This window comes from Lissotriton helveticus, chromosome 6 (assembly GCF_964261635.1).
Source record: "Lissotriton helveticus chromosome 6, aLisHel1.1, whole genome shotgun sequence".
Lineage (NCBI taxonomy): Eukaryota > Metazoa > Chordata > Amphibia > Caudata > Salamandridae > Lissotriton > Lissotriton helveticus.
In genome coordinates this window covers 1,330,970,583-1,330,985,639 of record NC_136067.1, presented here as the reverse complement: position 1 = coordinate 1,330,985,639, position 15,057 = coordinate 1,330,970,583, and the positions used below count along the sequence as shown (strand labels likewise).

General features: G+C 51.8%; 1 protein-coding gene across 7 annotated transcripts in view; it reads right to left on the bottom strand.

Moving 5' to 3' along the window:
* MAP4K3 (mitogen-activated protein kinase kinase kinase kinase 3) overlaps positions 1 to 15,057 on the bottom strand; it is a 1,422,157-nt gene that overhangs the window by 576,151 nt on the left and 830,949 nt on the right. The gene's annotated exons all lie outside the window — the stretch shown is intronic.

The window sequence follows — 15,057 nt, the reverse complement described above, 5'->3', positions numbered from 1 at the left end:
AGTAGGGCTGCCCCGGGGGGGGGGGGGTAGGGGAGTGGCGAGAGTGCGCGAGGGATCTCCCTCGCAACGCTGAGCGGCCCCGCTTGGCAGAGGGCCGCTCCAACGGCCCCCAGTAGTTGTTCTTTGAGCCTAGAGGGCTCGGTGGGGGCATAACGTTTTCTTCGGGGTCCGTGCGCCCCACAAAGTGAGAGGTGCCTTCAGGGCGGCCCCGGATGGTAGAGGGCCGCCCCAACGTTTCCTAATGATTCCCCAGGGCACAGTATCAAATTAAAGGGCCCGAGGAGCCGTGTTGAGCCCCGTGGCTCCAACGTGTTGGGACATGGTATGTACTGCCAAGCCTGAGGGCCCTCACGCTGGGCAGTAGTGTTTCTTGAGCCTAGATGGCTCCCACCCGGGGCATATTTGTTTGTAGAGCCAGAGGGCTCAGTTGGGCGCAGTCCTTGTCTGAGGGGCCAGTGAGGGCCCCTGTCGCAGTTCTGTTTCCAGCTGCCCAGCAATTAGTGGGCAGCTGCACCGTGTAGGTCTTTCTTTCCCTAGGGACATGTTCTGGACTTTGGGAGTGAGGCGCACTCCTTCATCCCTGGCCTTTCCCCAGCTGCGCAGCACTTAGTGCCAGCTGCAGCGTTTAGGCCCCCTGTCCTGTCCCTCAGCTGCCCAGCAAGTAGTGGGCAGCTGCTACGTTTAGGTCTTGGCGCAGTGGCGCAACCTGGACTTTGTGAGTTCTACGCTAAAGGTTTAGATGCTGTTATGATCTATGTCCTATTGCTTTTGGGTGTTAGGAAATGTACAATGTGTAGTATGTTTTGCGCACCCTGTGTTCTGCACCTCTGAATGTGTTGTTGATACATTATGTGCCCTGTTCCTTACACCGCTGAACGTGTGTTGATGCGTCATGTGTTCCTTACACCGCTGAATGTAGGTTCTGCATCATGTGTTTTGTCCCCAGGTCTATGCCCCTAAATGTATGGTGATATTTAGTTGGTTGTTCTTGCTAGTACAGGTGGTGCTAGTGAGGTCCTGGTTCCCTGCGTGACCTGTTCCTAGGGTGGTTAGGATTGCGTAGGGGGGACTTACCAGTTACCAGTGGGTACTGGTTTTGTGCTTTATGTCCTATTTTGTGTTACAGTGATCTTCTGTTATAAGTGATCCCAAGGGCTTGATACTAAGCTTGCCCCCTGACCAGAGTCCCAGGACCAGTGGACTCTATGGTGCCTTCCCTGCCAAATTGATGGGACTTGTCTGATCTCCCTGGGCCCCTGGGGCCTCGCTGAAGTGTGCCTCGCTCGTTCCCCTCGGCAGCTCGTGCCGGCAGCCCGTCCAAGCCTCGAGCAGCGCCGCTCTCCCCTGAGACGCGCCGCTTTGCTGGGTCGCCCGCATCCTGCCTCCCCCTCCTCTTCTGAGCCGCACACATTGGTCGCCCCAGAGAAACGCTTGTACTGTGCCGGCAGCCCGTCCAAGCCTCGAGCAGCGCCGCTCTACCCTGAGCCGCGCCGCTTCGCTGGGTCGCCCGCTCAAGCTTACTAAGGAGGTCACTCGCATTATCCCGTGCAACCAGGACGGAAGGTACTGTCTGATAGGCTATGTTCTAAGTTCTAGGCCTACAAGTATTGTATTGTTACTTCTAAAAGTGCTGATTCCTGACAGTGGTCCAGGTGGCCCTGTCTTGTAAATAATCCCTTGTAAATTCTGCCCGTGCCTCTGGCACATTGTAAAGTGTGTTTTATCTAATGTGTTTTGGTGTAATACAAAGGCTATTTTTATATAAGCCTTGTGTGGAGTTTCCTTTGTGGTGGGCCTTTGGTTGTTGTTGCTGGGGTGCGTGCGCAAATACTTAGCCTACATCGCCTCCAAGTTTAGCCTTGCTGCTCGCGCCACGTTACCTAGAGGGTGAGTAGGGGTTATCTTGGCGTGTAACTCCCTTGCCCTGACTTGGGGGTGGTGGTCTCTGACTGACTTTGGCGAAAACCTTGGCCAGCCAGAGATCCCATTTCCAACATTGGCGGCAAGCGGTGGGATAAGGATTTGTGTTTGCGTTGTACCTTAGTAGCAGCTGGCTGCACCACAAAACTCTGCATTTTAGATAAAAACATTGTGGGGATTATTGTTTTAAGTTTGCTGAAAATGTCATTTCTGTGGAAATGTGTTTCTTGTGCACTTTGAGTTAGGTGTCCCTAGCTCGGGAGGGTAGATCATCCCCCTAAGTGCAGTGTGTTTTCTGGATTCACCAGAAGGGTGGGATCCAGTGGTGGCAGCATAAGTGTGTCCAGTGCATGTGTCCCCCGTCCCTGCCCTGGAGTAATGGTACCTGTGTCAAGTGTGGTCAGGTTGAGAAGTCAGGGGTGGTAGAAACTGCCTTACCAGTCTGGGGAGGGGTGTGTGTGGATGAATGGTGTGTGGCACTGGATGTGTTTGTGAGTTCTCTGGATGGGGAGCTTGCTGAATGCTAGTTTTGTTCAGATACCTAAGTCCTGTGTGTTGAACTTTTCCCAAGAACGTCTGCATATAGTGGAGCCTGCTTTTTGATTTCTGTGGTCTGTTGAGAGACAGAATTTTGGAGTTGGTAATGTTCTGGGAGGAGAGAGGCATAGGGGATGGAGTGATTCCAAAAGGAGTGTCTGAGGTGTCTTCCAGCCCAGCGTGGTGGAAGAGGTTCAGTGTAGCCCAGCTAGGTCTCGGTGTAGGGGCTCACGTCCTGTCTCAAGAGGAGAAGGAGTGGGTGGGACTGCATGTCTCCAGGTGCCCGAAACCCAGTGTCAGGGCCTGGAGTGTTTCTGAAGGGAACATCAGGTCGGGGGCCTAGGCTGTACCAATAGGTCATTTGAGGAGGATCTTCCAGAGTGTCTGGAGAACGTGGAACCTCTGTAACCAGGGTTCCAGTAGTTCTGGTGTCTGGCAGTACCGCTCCAGTTGGGAGGGTGCAGAAGTCCAGATGGAGGGGTGCGAGGGGGATAGGTTCCCCAGTGGAAGAACCAGTGGGTCAGGGGCCAACCAGAAGGGTTGTGTCGCCAGGGAGTGACCATGGTGATGCCACTTCTGTCCTGAGTGTCAGGCAGACTTGTACACGACACATTAGTTGTGTCACCCTCAAGGAAGTCCTGGTGCGCCAGGCATCTGACCAAATCGTACGTCCCTCGGTTGGGGAGCCAGTAGCCGGTGTTTCCGGATCTGGACGTTAAGGACAACTGTATGTAGTGTCCTGAAGTTACAAGAGGGAACTCCTGCCTGATGAGAAGGAACCGGGTAAGCTGTATGGGGTATTGACCTGCAGTGGTTGCCTTGCTGCTGAAGGAGGAGAGAAAGTCTTAGATTTTTGTTTTCAACTTGTAGAAGTCCTGGTCCGCCAGGCATCTAACCAAAGGGTAGCGTCCCTAGGTTAGGGAGCCAGGTTCAGGTGGTTGCCTGTCCTGGACGGCAGGGCGACTGTAGCCAGTGTCCTGGCCGGTTTGTCTTCTAGGGGTACCCCTGTGAACACAGGTGGGGCTCATCTTAAGTGAAGAGACCCTGTGTTTCCCAGAAGGGGTGGTACAGGCCTAGCAGGGATCTTTAGGGTTCTTGGCTGAGTGTTGTGGTACTACCCTGAGAACAGGTGGGGCCTACCTTAAGTGGAGGGACCCTGTTCTACAGTGGGAGGGTGCAGAACTCTGGAAGGGGGTCAGAGGAAGTCTGACCCCTGTGCATCCGGTGAATTTGAATCCCAGGTGGTAAACCAGTTAAGGGAGCTGTGACTCTGTCACGACCAGCCTGGTGTCCTGTAGGCACCGCACTGAGCCGCGTCTGCCTTCGGCCGCGCAGCCTATGCCGCTCGCCGTCCCCGTCTCGACGCGGTCCGCGAGCCGCCGCCTGCGCCGCATCTGGCAACCCGCAAAGTGCAACGCCTTACTACACCGTTCTTGTGCTGGTCTGACTGCGGTCACTGCTGCTGAGGAAGTCAGGTCCTAAACTGGTGGGAGATTTGTGTTCTGGAGGGTGCTTCAGAAGTAGAGGTAGGGTGGGGCATTCTTGCCCGTGACCTCTGGTCAGCCTGAGGGTGCGGACCCTAGGTTGAAGGATTAGTGGTAGTTTGGAACTACGCTGAGAAAGGGAGTGGAGAATGGCTATTGTAGGCCAGGGGTTACTACCCCCCACTCTGTGTATTGGCAAGGACCAGTGGTATCTAGGTGGCCTAGGGCCTGGTCCTATCCGTGGACAGCTAAGGAGTACCAGTGGGGTAACCTAGTTGGGCCTGTGTTTTTTTTTTTAAGGATGTGCTTGTCTTATGGATCAACTTGGCGTAGAACCGGAGGGTGTCCCTGCAGTGCGGGCCCGCGTCCGTGTTCTATCGCCCCAAGCAGGGAAGTCCATCACGGTGGTGATTGGCCTACCCTGCGTTTTGGCTGGAAGGGGGTCGTGTTGGACTTGGGCCTTCTGGCAGGGTCACCCCTGAACTTTTTGCCTTGAAATTATAGTGATTTCTGGTCTTTGCGCACTTTGACACTGTGGCGCAGTGTAAAGTGCGTGCTCTCCCTGAGTGCGTGTGTGAGATTGGCCTGCCCTCCCATAGGAATGCATGGGGAATGTCTGTGTCCCTGGTAGTTCCTGGTGCGTGAGGTGTGCATGGTCAAGTTTGGTATGTGTGAACTCGGGGGAGTGAATGCTGCGAGATGGTGTATGCCGCATGTATGTGTCTAGTAGGGAAGCGCCATTTCTAGACATGGCTGTACGTGTGCTGTGAGGGTGCTGGCGTGTGATTGGCTGGAGCTGGCTGGGATGCCAGGCTCCAGGAAGTCTGTGTGGGTCTGCCCCGGTGGTGAGTGGGAGATTAGCATGAGTGATGTGTGGGAGGAGTGTACCTGTGTCCTGGATGGGCTGGGTTTTCCCCACACAATGCTGGCTCCGCCCCCCTGTGGTGTGACTGATGACCCTAGCCCTGCCTGTGAATAGAATGGGTGGTTGGGCCATCAACAGTACTCCCAGACCAGCTGCGACTGGTTCTGCCCCCACCCTGCACCTAAAGACAAAGAGAAAGGTGTATAAAAGAGGGGCTGTGACCCCATGAAAATGTTCTTGTTTGCTGCTTGAATCTGCCAGGGGCGTGCTGCTGCTTGGGCCCAGGGGGAAGGCTTGCCTCCCCTGGGCCCTGCCCAGCCCCTGGACTTCTGAAGAGCTTTGCTGGACTTTGGTCCCTTATAACGCTTGGGAGCGCTGTTTATTCCCCTCTAGCGCTGTGCTTGGACTTTTGCTGGACTTGTGTTCCCCTGAGGCGCCTGGAGGCCCTTTGTCCTGTCTAGTGGTGCTGGGAGCGCTTGACTGGTGGCTTCTAGCGCCTGGAAGCGCTTGTGTCCTGCTAGCGCTGTGAGCGCTTTATTTTTCATGCCTGGGCAGAGCGCTGTCGTTTTCCCTATGAGGGAAGCGCTCCTGCCCCTCTGGTGCCCCAGAGTGCTTTGTTGCACTTTCTTCTTAAATACGGGTGCCACCCCGTTTATTTAATTAATTGGCGAGTGCCCACCTCGCTGGGTTGGTTTTAATTAATCTCGAGGGTGCCACCCCTCGCTATGCCCCGAGAAATCACCGCCGCAGCCGCGGGCAAAACCAGGAAGTCAGGCAGCATCGCGCCTGACTGTAGGCGGGACTTCCGGTTTGCCGGAGGAAGTCCCGCCCGCCGCCGCGCTGTGATTGGCCAGCGCGCCCGGAAGAGGAGTTTGGCCCGGAGCCTTGCAGCTCCCCCTTGAGCCCCGGTCCCGAGATGGGGGACCGGGTGAAGATGAAGAGAGAGCGGGCGGGACTCCCATGAGGTAAGGGAGAGCCCCGCTCGCTGCCAGAGGATGTCCGCCGAGGCCCCCGTGAGCGAGGGAGAGCCCCGGCAGACTGCTGCCAGGAGACTGCGTCCCCCTCCGCCTCCGGAGAGCAGCCGGTGAGTAGGGCTGCCCCGGGGGGGGGGGTAGGGGAGTGGCGAGAGTGCGCGAGGGATCTCCCTCGCAACGCTGAGCGGCCCCGCTTGGCAGAGGGCCGCTCCAACGGCCCCCAGTAGTTGTTCTTTGAGCCTAGAGGGCTCGGTGGGTGCATAACGTTTTCTTCGGGGTCCGTGCGCCCCACAAAGTGAGAGGTGCCTTCAGGGCGGCCCCGGATGGTAGAGGGCCGCCCCAACGTTTCCTAATGATTCCCCAGGGCACAGTATCAAATTAAAGGGCCCGAGGAGCCGTGTTGAGCCCCGTGGCTCCAACGTGTTGGGACATGGTATGTACTGCCAAGCCTGAGGGCCCCCACGCTGGGCAGTAGTATTTCTTGAGCCTAGATGGCTCCCACCCGGGGCATATTTGTTTGTAGAGCCAGAGGGCTCAGTTGGGCGCAGTCCTTGTCCTGAGGGGCCAGTGAGGGCCCCTGTCGCAGTTCTGTTTCCAGCTGCCCAGCAATTAGTGGGCAGCTGCACCGTGTAGGTCTTTCTTTCCCTAGGGACATGTTCTGGACTTTGGGAGTGAGGCGCACTCCTTCATCCCTGGCCTTTCCCCAGCTGCGCAGCACTTAGTGCCAGCTGCAGCGTTTAGGCCCCCTGTCCTGTCCCTCAGCTGCCCAGCAAGTAGTGGGCAGCTGCTACGTTTAGGTCTTGGCGCAGTGGCGCAACCTGGACTTTGTGAGTTCTACGCTAAAGGTTTAGATGCTGTTATGATCTATGTCCTATTGCTTTTGGGTGTTAGGAAATGTACAATGTGTAGTATGTTTTGCGCACCCTGTGTTCTGCACCTCTGAATGCGTTGTTGATACATTATGTGCCCTGTTCCTTACACCGCTGAACGTGTGTTGATGCGTCATGTGTTCCTTACACCGCTGAATGTAGGTTCTGCATCATGTGTTTTGTCCCCAGGTCTATGCCCCTAAATGTATGGTGATATTTAGTTGGTTGTTCTTGCTAGTACAGGTGGTGCTAGTGAGGTCCTGGTTCCCTGCGTGACCTGTTCCTAGGGTGGTTAGGATTGCGTAGGGGGGACTTACCAGTTACCAGTGGGTACTGGTTTTGTGCTTTATGTCCTATTTTGTGTTACAGTGATCTTCTGTTATAAGTGATCCCAAGGGCTTGATACTAAGCTTGCCCCCTGACCAGAGTCCCAGGACCAGTGGACTCTATGGTGCCTTCCCTGCCAAATTGATGGGACTTGTCTGATCTCCCTGGGCCCCTGGGGCCTCGCTGAAGTGTGCCTCGCTCGTTCCCCTCGGCAGCTCGTGCCGGCAGCCCGTCCAAGCCTCGAGCAGCGCCGCTCTCCCCTGAGCCGCGCCGCTTCGCTGGGTCGCCCGCATCCTGCCTCCCCCTCCTCTTCTGAGCCGCACACATTGGTCGCCCCAGAGAAACGCTTGTACTGTGCCGGCAGCCCGTCCAAGCCTCGAGCAGCGCCGCTCTACCCTGAGCCGCGCCGCTTCGCTGGGTCGCCCGCTCAAGCTTACTAAGGAGGTCACTCGCATTATCCCGTGCAACCAGGACGGAAGGTACTGTCTGATAGGCTATGTTCTAAGTTCTAGGCCTACAAGTATTGTATTGTTACTTCTAAAAGTGCTGATTCCTGACAGTGGTCCAGGTGGCCCTGTCTTGTAAATAATCCCTTGTAAATTCTGCCCGTGCCTCTGGCACATTGTAAAGTGTGTTTTATCTAATGTGTTTTGGTGTAATACAAAGGCTATTTTTATATAAACCTTGTGTGGAGTTTCCTTTGTGGTGGGCCTTTGGTTGTTGTTGCTGGGGTGCGTGCGCAAATACTTAGCCTACATCGCCTCCAAGTTTAGCCTTGCTGCTCGCGCCACGTTACCTAGAGGGTGAGTAGGGGTTATCTTGGCGTGTAACTCCCTTGCCCTGACTTGGGGGTGGTGGTCTCTGACTGACTTTGGCGAAAGCCTTGGCCAGCCAGAGATCCCATTTCCAACATATATATATATATATATGTGTGTATATATATATATATATATATATATATATATATATATATATATATATACATATATATATATATATATATATATATATATATATATATGTGTATATATATATATGTGTATATATATATATATTAAACACACAACAGGTAAGCCACACGAAGAGAAGCCTCAAGAAGTTGGTAATTGTTCGCATTTATTGTTTCCACAGCTAGCCAGCAGACAGTCAAAACCCTTGCAGTCTTCAGTAAATTAAATCAGCCTGACGCGTTTCAGGAACTCTGTCCTTTCATCAGAGGCATGTTCAGAAAGATTACGAAGCAGTTTGTGGGCGCGCACATTCATTGATTAATAGTACCTGCCTCAGTGGGCGTGGTTTTCCGCTAGGCATATATATATATATATCACAACAACTTGGCTCGAATTGGTTGACCCCTGGCGCTTCTCTAATCGGTGCGTGTTCCTCGGCAGAGCCCCGCCGAATTCAAATATCCAAAACTCCTTTGCAGGAAAATGGATATGGATATGGATATGGATATGGATATAGATATAGATATAGATATGGATATGGATATGGAAATGGATATGGATATGGATATGGATATAGATATAGATATAGATATATATTCAGTCCCCCCCTCCTCCCCCCGGCTGTCGCCAGGAGATAGTTATAAATAGGACCTACTTTCCATAGGAAAAGCCAATGACGAATTGTTGCAAAATTTTCAAAACTTGGGGCCCGCTCCAGTCAGCTCCAATCCTGAAAGTTTCGGGGTGATTCGCCAAGCGGGGGAGAGACGAAAGGGGGGTCCCTAAACGTGTTTTCTACATGTTATTTTCCATAGGAAACTTTGCACACGGCTACAGCCCGAACTGCTGAACGGAATCACACCAAACTTGGCAAAAAGGTAGCCCTTGTTTCAGAAAGAACTCTTATTATTAAATGGTGTAAATCCGTTCAGTAGTTCCTGAAATTGTTTTTTAAAAAAGAGGTCAGAAAATCAATTTCCCGTAGGAAACTTTAGACCCGGCTACAGCTCGAATTGCTGAACGGAATTATACCAAATTTGGCAAAAAGGTAGTGCTTGGTTCAGAAAGCGTCCTTTTTATGAATGCTGTAAATCCGTTCAGTAGTTGCTGAGAAAATAAAAAAATAAAAGTTTTGTTATCTAGAGGCGCGGTGGATCCGCGGACCCTCCCGACCACGAGCTTTATTCTAATTGGCTGTCAACACTCCGAACCAGGAAGTGTTGGCAGCCATCTTGTGACTCGGTAGAACCGAGTCACAAGAAAACAGGGAAACAAAGGTGAAAAAAAGAAAAGGGGGCAGGGTAGAAACACACTGACCCCCTAGGCCTGCGAAGGGGGTCCCACAAGGACCCCCAGCGCCAAAAGAGCATTAACAAAAAAAAACGAAAACGGCGAGATTCGCACACCCAGCGCGAATTTCGGCCGAAAAAATATTTAAAAAATGAAGCGCGGGGATCCAGGGGGGCCCCTGCAGCCCCGGGGACCGCCACCCCTGGGGCTTCCCCCCCCCTCCCCCACAGCCCCGGGGACTGCCACCCTGGGAGCTTGTTTTATTTAATGTGTGGGGGGACTTCAAGGCCCCCCAAACCCCGGGGACCGCCACCCCCAGGGCTTTTCTTAAAGATTTGTGGGGGCACATGGCCCCCCGCAGCCCTGGGGACCGCCACCCCCGGGGCTTGTTTAAAAAAATAAAGAACCTGTGTGGGGGGGCTCGAGCCCCCCCACACGCCCTGGGGACCGCTACCTCCCCAGGGCACTAAGTATTTAAATTCGGTGGGTACCTAACGGGGTTCCAGGGACCATCACATTCCCGGGGCTTAGCCAATGTTGGGAGGGGGCCACGCGGCCCCCCTCCAGGAGCCCTTGATGGCCCTGGGGACCACCATCCCCCAGGGCCGGCTCCTGCAGTGTCCCGGGGTGCCCACTCCCGGGACATTGCTGTCATTGCAAACTGTTTTGCTTCATTGAAGCGAGAGCAGGGAAACCTGCTCTCCCTTGAATGAAGCAAAGCCGAATTGCTTTTCCACACGGGGAGCTGCATGTTAGCCAACTAGCCCAGCAGGTACCTCCAGTAAGCGCCACAGGGCTGCAATGCAGAGAGGTGGTCCAGGCCACTCCCCTTTGTACACCTCTCTGCAACGCAGCTCTGTGGCGCTTACTGGAAGTACCTGGTGGGCTAGTTGGAACCCAGGGACCCTTGGGATTCAAGGGGACTTTATCCCCCAACTTAAAGCGTGCCACAGGGCGTGTTTGCACAGTGGTGCAGGGAGGGGGCAGGCCTGAGGTGACAAGTGTGCAAATACGCCCTGTGGCGCGTTTTAAGTTGGGGAATTAATTACTCTCCAATCCGGAGGGTCCCTGGGGGCCAACTAGCCCACCAAGTACCTCCAGTAAGCGCCACTGTGTTGCGTTGCAGAGAGGTGGCACAGGCCACGCCCCTTTTTACACCTCTCTCCAATGCAGCTCTGTGGCGCTTACTGGAGGTAAATGGTGGGCTAGTTGGACCCCAGGGACCCTCAGGATTCAAGGGGACTTAATCCCCCAACTTAAAACATTCCACACGGCATGTTTGCACAGTGGTGAAGCGAGGGGGCGGGGCTTGAGTTGACATGTGTGCAAACACGCCCTGTGGCGCCTTTTTAGTTGGGGAATTAATTCTCCTTCAATCCTGAGTGCCCCTCGGGGCCAACTAGCCCCCCAGGTACCTCCAGTAAGCGCCACAGGCCTGCGTTGCAGAGAGGTGGTCCAGACCACGCCCCATTTTACACCTCTCTGCAACGCAGCTTTGTAGCGCTTACTGGAGGTACCTGGTGGGCTAGTTGGACCCCAGGGACCCTCAGGATTCAAGGGGACTTAAGAACAAAAGTTACTTACCTGTAATCTGTGGTTCTCCAGTTTTGGTATCTTTCACAGATTCACATGCCTGAATCAGTCCCCGTCGTCGGATTGGGAGTCCCACGGTACATTAACCACTTGGGAGCTAGTAAACAAACCTCCCCAGTGCTGCGCTGTCCATTATCCGGTGCTGAACTGGACGTCCAGCGGTCGCACGCAGCACTGGGGAGGTAGTGCCCGTGACGACCGTTGGCCGACGGCAGCACTTAAGGGGTTAAAAAGCATTAATTATGCACATAACAATACCATAGGTAACATAGAACCAGGAAGTAAAGTAGCTAGAAAGTAAAAGGAAAAAACTTCCACATCTATGATTTGTCCAAGTCATTATATATAGTCCAAACTGCAGCCAATCAGGCAACAGCACCCTCCAGAATCTTCTCCTCAGAGGCTCAGGCTATCAGATTTTGTCGCACAAGTGTGATCCATAGTGAAAAGAGCATAAACAAGCCTCTGAGGGGAGGTGGGTGGGTTGCATGTGAATCTATGAAAGATACCAATACTGGAGAACCACAGATTACAGGTAAGTAACTTTTGTTCTCCTCCAGTAGTGGGGTATCTTTCATAGATTCACATGCCTGAATCAGAGTAGAAAGCAGTACATCCATAATAATGCTCGTGAGATCATATTCAAAACATAAGCATATGTACCAGAGACATTATGCAATAACATATATAGAAGATATATATATATAAGTAAATGTATATATAAATAAACAATCATAGCTGATATGTATCTGACAAAACACTAAAGAGGAGGAGGGAAGAACAGAGGCTCACCTTAGGCTCACCTTATTTAAAAAGATTACGGAGCACCGCTTGTCCCACACACATATCTGCATTACTGGCAGCTTCCAAACAGTAGTGCTTGGTAAAGGTGTGCCTGCTGGACAATGGTGCAGCTCTGCAGATTTGATGAAGAGGCACAACAGCAAAAAGAGCGGTAGAGCAGGAGATTGCTCTAGTAGAATTCGCTCTTGGAGTTGTTTGTAATAGTCTTCCTGCTTGCTGATGACAGAAACAAATTGCAGCAGAAATCCAACGAGCTATGGTCTGTTTGAATATTGGGTGTCCCTGGCTCATCTTTCCATAGGCCACAAATAGATGGTCAGATTTTGGGATTGAAGAAGTGCGTTGTAAATAGAATTTCAGACATCTCTTGACGTCAAGGGTATGCAAAGTTCTTTCTGCAGGAGATTGAGGATTAGGAAATAATTTTTTTTAAATGATCAGTTTGTTTAGATGGAAGTCCGAAGGTACTTTAGGCATAAAGCTGGGGTTAGTGCGTAGCACTACCGAGTTCGAGGTGAATTGAAGGAAAGGCGGATTAATAGTGAAGGCGTGAATGTCACTTACCCTACTAGCTGATGTTAAAGCCAACAGCAGAGACACCTTCCAAGATAAAAACTTCAAATCCACTCTATGAATAGGTTTGAAGGGGTGCTGCATAAGTTGTGCACCACGTTAAAATGCCAGGATGGAGGTGGACGGCGGATGGCAGGAATCATTCGAAACAATCCTCTGAAGAACTGTTGAATGATCCTAGCGGAATAAAGAGAGTTGGAACCATCTTGTCGAAATCTTGAAAAAGCTGCTAAAAAAGCTTTAAGAGTAGAATGGGAAAGGTCTGATCTTGCCAAGTGCAAAAAGAATGGCAGAATCTGCTACGGTTTTGCATGGATTGGATGAATGTTGGCGGTTTGACACCACAGGCAAAATCGCTTCCATTTAAGCCTGTACGCCTTAATAGTGGAAGGCGCTCGAGCATTGGCTAAGACTTCCTTACAGTCCGCAGGAATGTCTAAATGAGATAAATCAAGGTGTTCAGGTGCCAGGCTGCTAATCTCAGAGATGCAGTGTCCGGGTGACAGATCTGTCCGTTCTGAATGGATAGAAGGTTCGGTATTGGTTGAAACTGAATGGGATCACATTCGGAGAGGAGGAGTTCGGTAAACCAGAATTGGCGAGGCCACCTGGGAGCAATGAGTATTAGGCGACAACGCTCCTTCTTCATTTTCCGGAGAACCCTGGGAACCAACGGTATCGGACGAAAGGCGTAAGCATAGATCTGCGACCAATTCATCGAAATTGCAATCCCGCGTGATCCTTTGTGGGGAAGCCAACTTGCGAAGAATGGGCATTTGCGGTTCTGACTGGTCGCAAACAGGTCCAGATCGGGTCGACCCCACTCCTGAAAAATTCGATCCAACGTTGGTTGATGTTGGTCCCACTTGTGATTGGACACTGTTGACCTGCTGAGCGAATCCGCCAGGACATTTGAAACTCCCGGAACATGGACCGCTGACAGGCTGATCCGGTGTCGGATCGCCCAATCCCAAATTTGTTGGGCTTGTTGAGAGGGCAGGGCGGACCTTGTTCCTCCTTGTTTGTTCAAGTAGTGCATACTTGTTCTGTTGTCCGTCCGGATTAATACTGATGCCCCGAGAATGATGGTGCGAAAAGATTTTAGGGCCAGGAAGATAGCTAGCAATTCTAGAAGGTTAATGCCACGTCCGCTGCTGGACGTTCCATTTGCCGCTGACCGTCAGCCCTTGAAGGTGTGCTCCCCACCCTTCGAGTGATGAGTCCGTGGTGATGACGAAACTTGGAGCTTCCACTAGGAATGCGTAGCTTGCTGCCACGTTCTGTTTGCAAGTCCACCAGTGTAAGGTTTCTCGCATCCGGGGAGTGATGTGAATGAGATCGTCAAAGGACCCCGAAATCTGTAACCATTGGTCGTTGAGCTCCTCTCGCAGGGGTCTCATTCTGAGACGGCAGTTGGGGACTAAAGGAATGCAGGAAGAAAGCATCCCCAGAAATGATTTGAACTGCCAGACTGAAACGCACCCTTTTGATCGCAGTAGCTGGGCAAGTTTACACATTTTTTGTTGCCGTTCGTTTGAGACAAAGGCTTGTGTCTGTCGAGTGTCTAAGGTGGATCCCAAGAATGTTCTTCTTTGCGATGGGATGAGATGAGACTTGTCAAAATTGATGGAGAGGCCCAGAGATTGGAAGAGGTACAAACATCACTGAATGTGGGTGTTCCCGCCTGTGATAGAATTCGCCTTGATAAGGCAGTCGTCTAGATACGGAAAAATTTGAATTCCTTCCAGACGAAGGTGTGCGGCCACCGGTGGTAGAACCTTGGTAAACACGCGGGGTGCAGAACGTAGTCCGAAAGGAAGAACTTTAAACTGGAAGTCCCTGCCAGCCACTCAAAACCGCAAGAACTTTCTGTGTCTGGGTAGAATTAGTACATGGAAATACGCGTCTTGGAGGTCGAGGGTGGCCATGTGATCCCCCTCAGAGAGGAGTTGAAGGATTTCTTGAAGCGTCAACATCCGGAAGGATAACTTTTTTAGATATTTGTTGAGGGGGCGAAGATCTAAAATGGGGCGCCATTCTCCTGTTTGTTTCTTTATCAGGAAAAATCTTGAACAAAACTCGATTCTTCTTTGTAATTGAGGGACTATTTCGATCGCTCCTTTTCATAACATCAAATTTATTTGGGAAAAAAAGCTCTGTGAGATGAGCAGGAGGTGGGCCTTTGGGAGGAGAGTTTCGAGGAATCTTTACGAACTCTAGAAAATGGCCTCTGGCCACAATGTCCAAGACCCACTTGTCTGTTGTTATAGCGGACCAATTCGAGTAAAATTGGGAGATTCTTTCTCCAACTTTTAAAGGGGTAGGCAAGTAGAACAGGTGGCAGTTGTCACTGTTTTTTAGATGTATCCTTTCTCTTATTCTGTGAATAGGAGGTATTTGGTTGTCTGTAGGATTGCCGGCATTGAGAGGAGTAACATTGGTTACTATGATAGGATTGGTATTGCCTTGTAGGTTATAACCTCCTCGACCAGAGAAGGATCCACGGCCCTTAGCCTAAAATGGCCAGTGAGTTAGCAGTACGGATGGTCATCGCTGCCATGGTGAAAACCTTTCTTCCAATAGCGTCCAAGCGTCTGCCATCCCAAACCGTAGGAGCTGCAATCGGAGAGGAGGGGTTTCTTGCTCGTCGTTGTGCTGCTTGGGCGATAACAGTCAGCTTTTGGTTGACCTATGAGGCATGCAGGAGAACTATCTGGTGCCTTGTATTTTTTGTCGAGGCGGGGCAGGACCGCAGGAACAGAAGCAGGAGCTTTCATGACCTTTAGTCCGTACTTGTTTCCTCGGTTGATCTTTAAAGTCGTATAGGAAACAATCACCCTTCTTTGTTTCCATAGGAAGGAGGAACCTTTG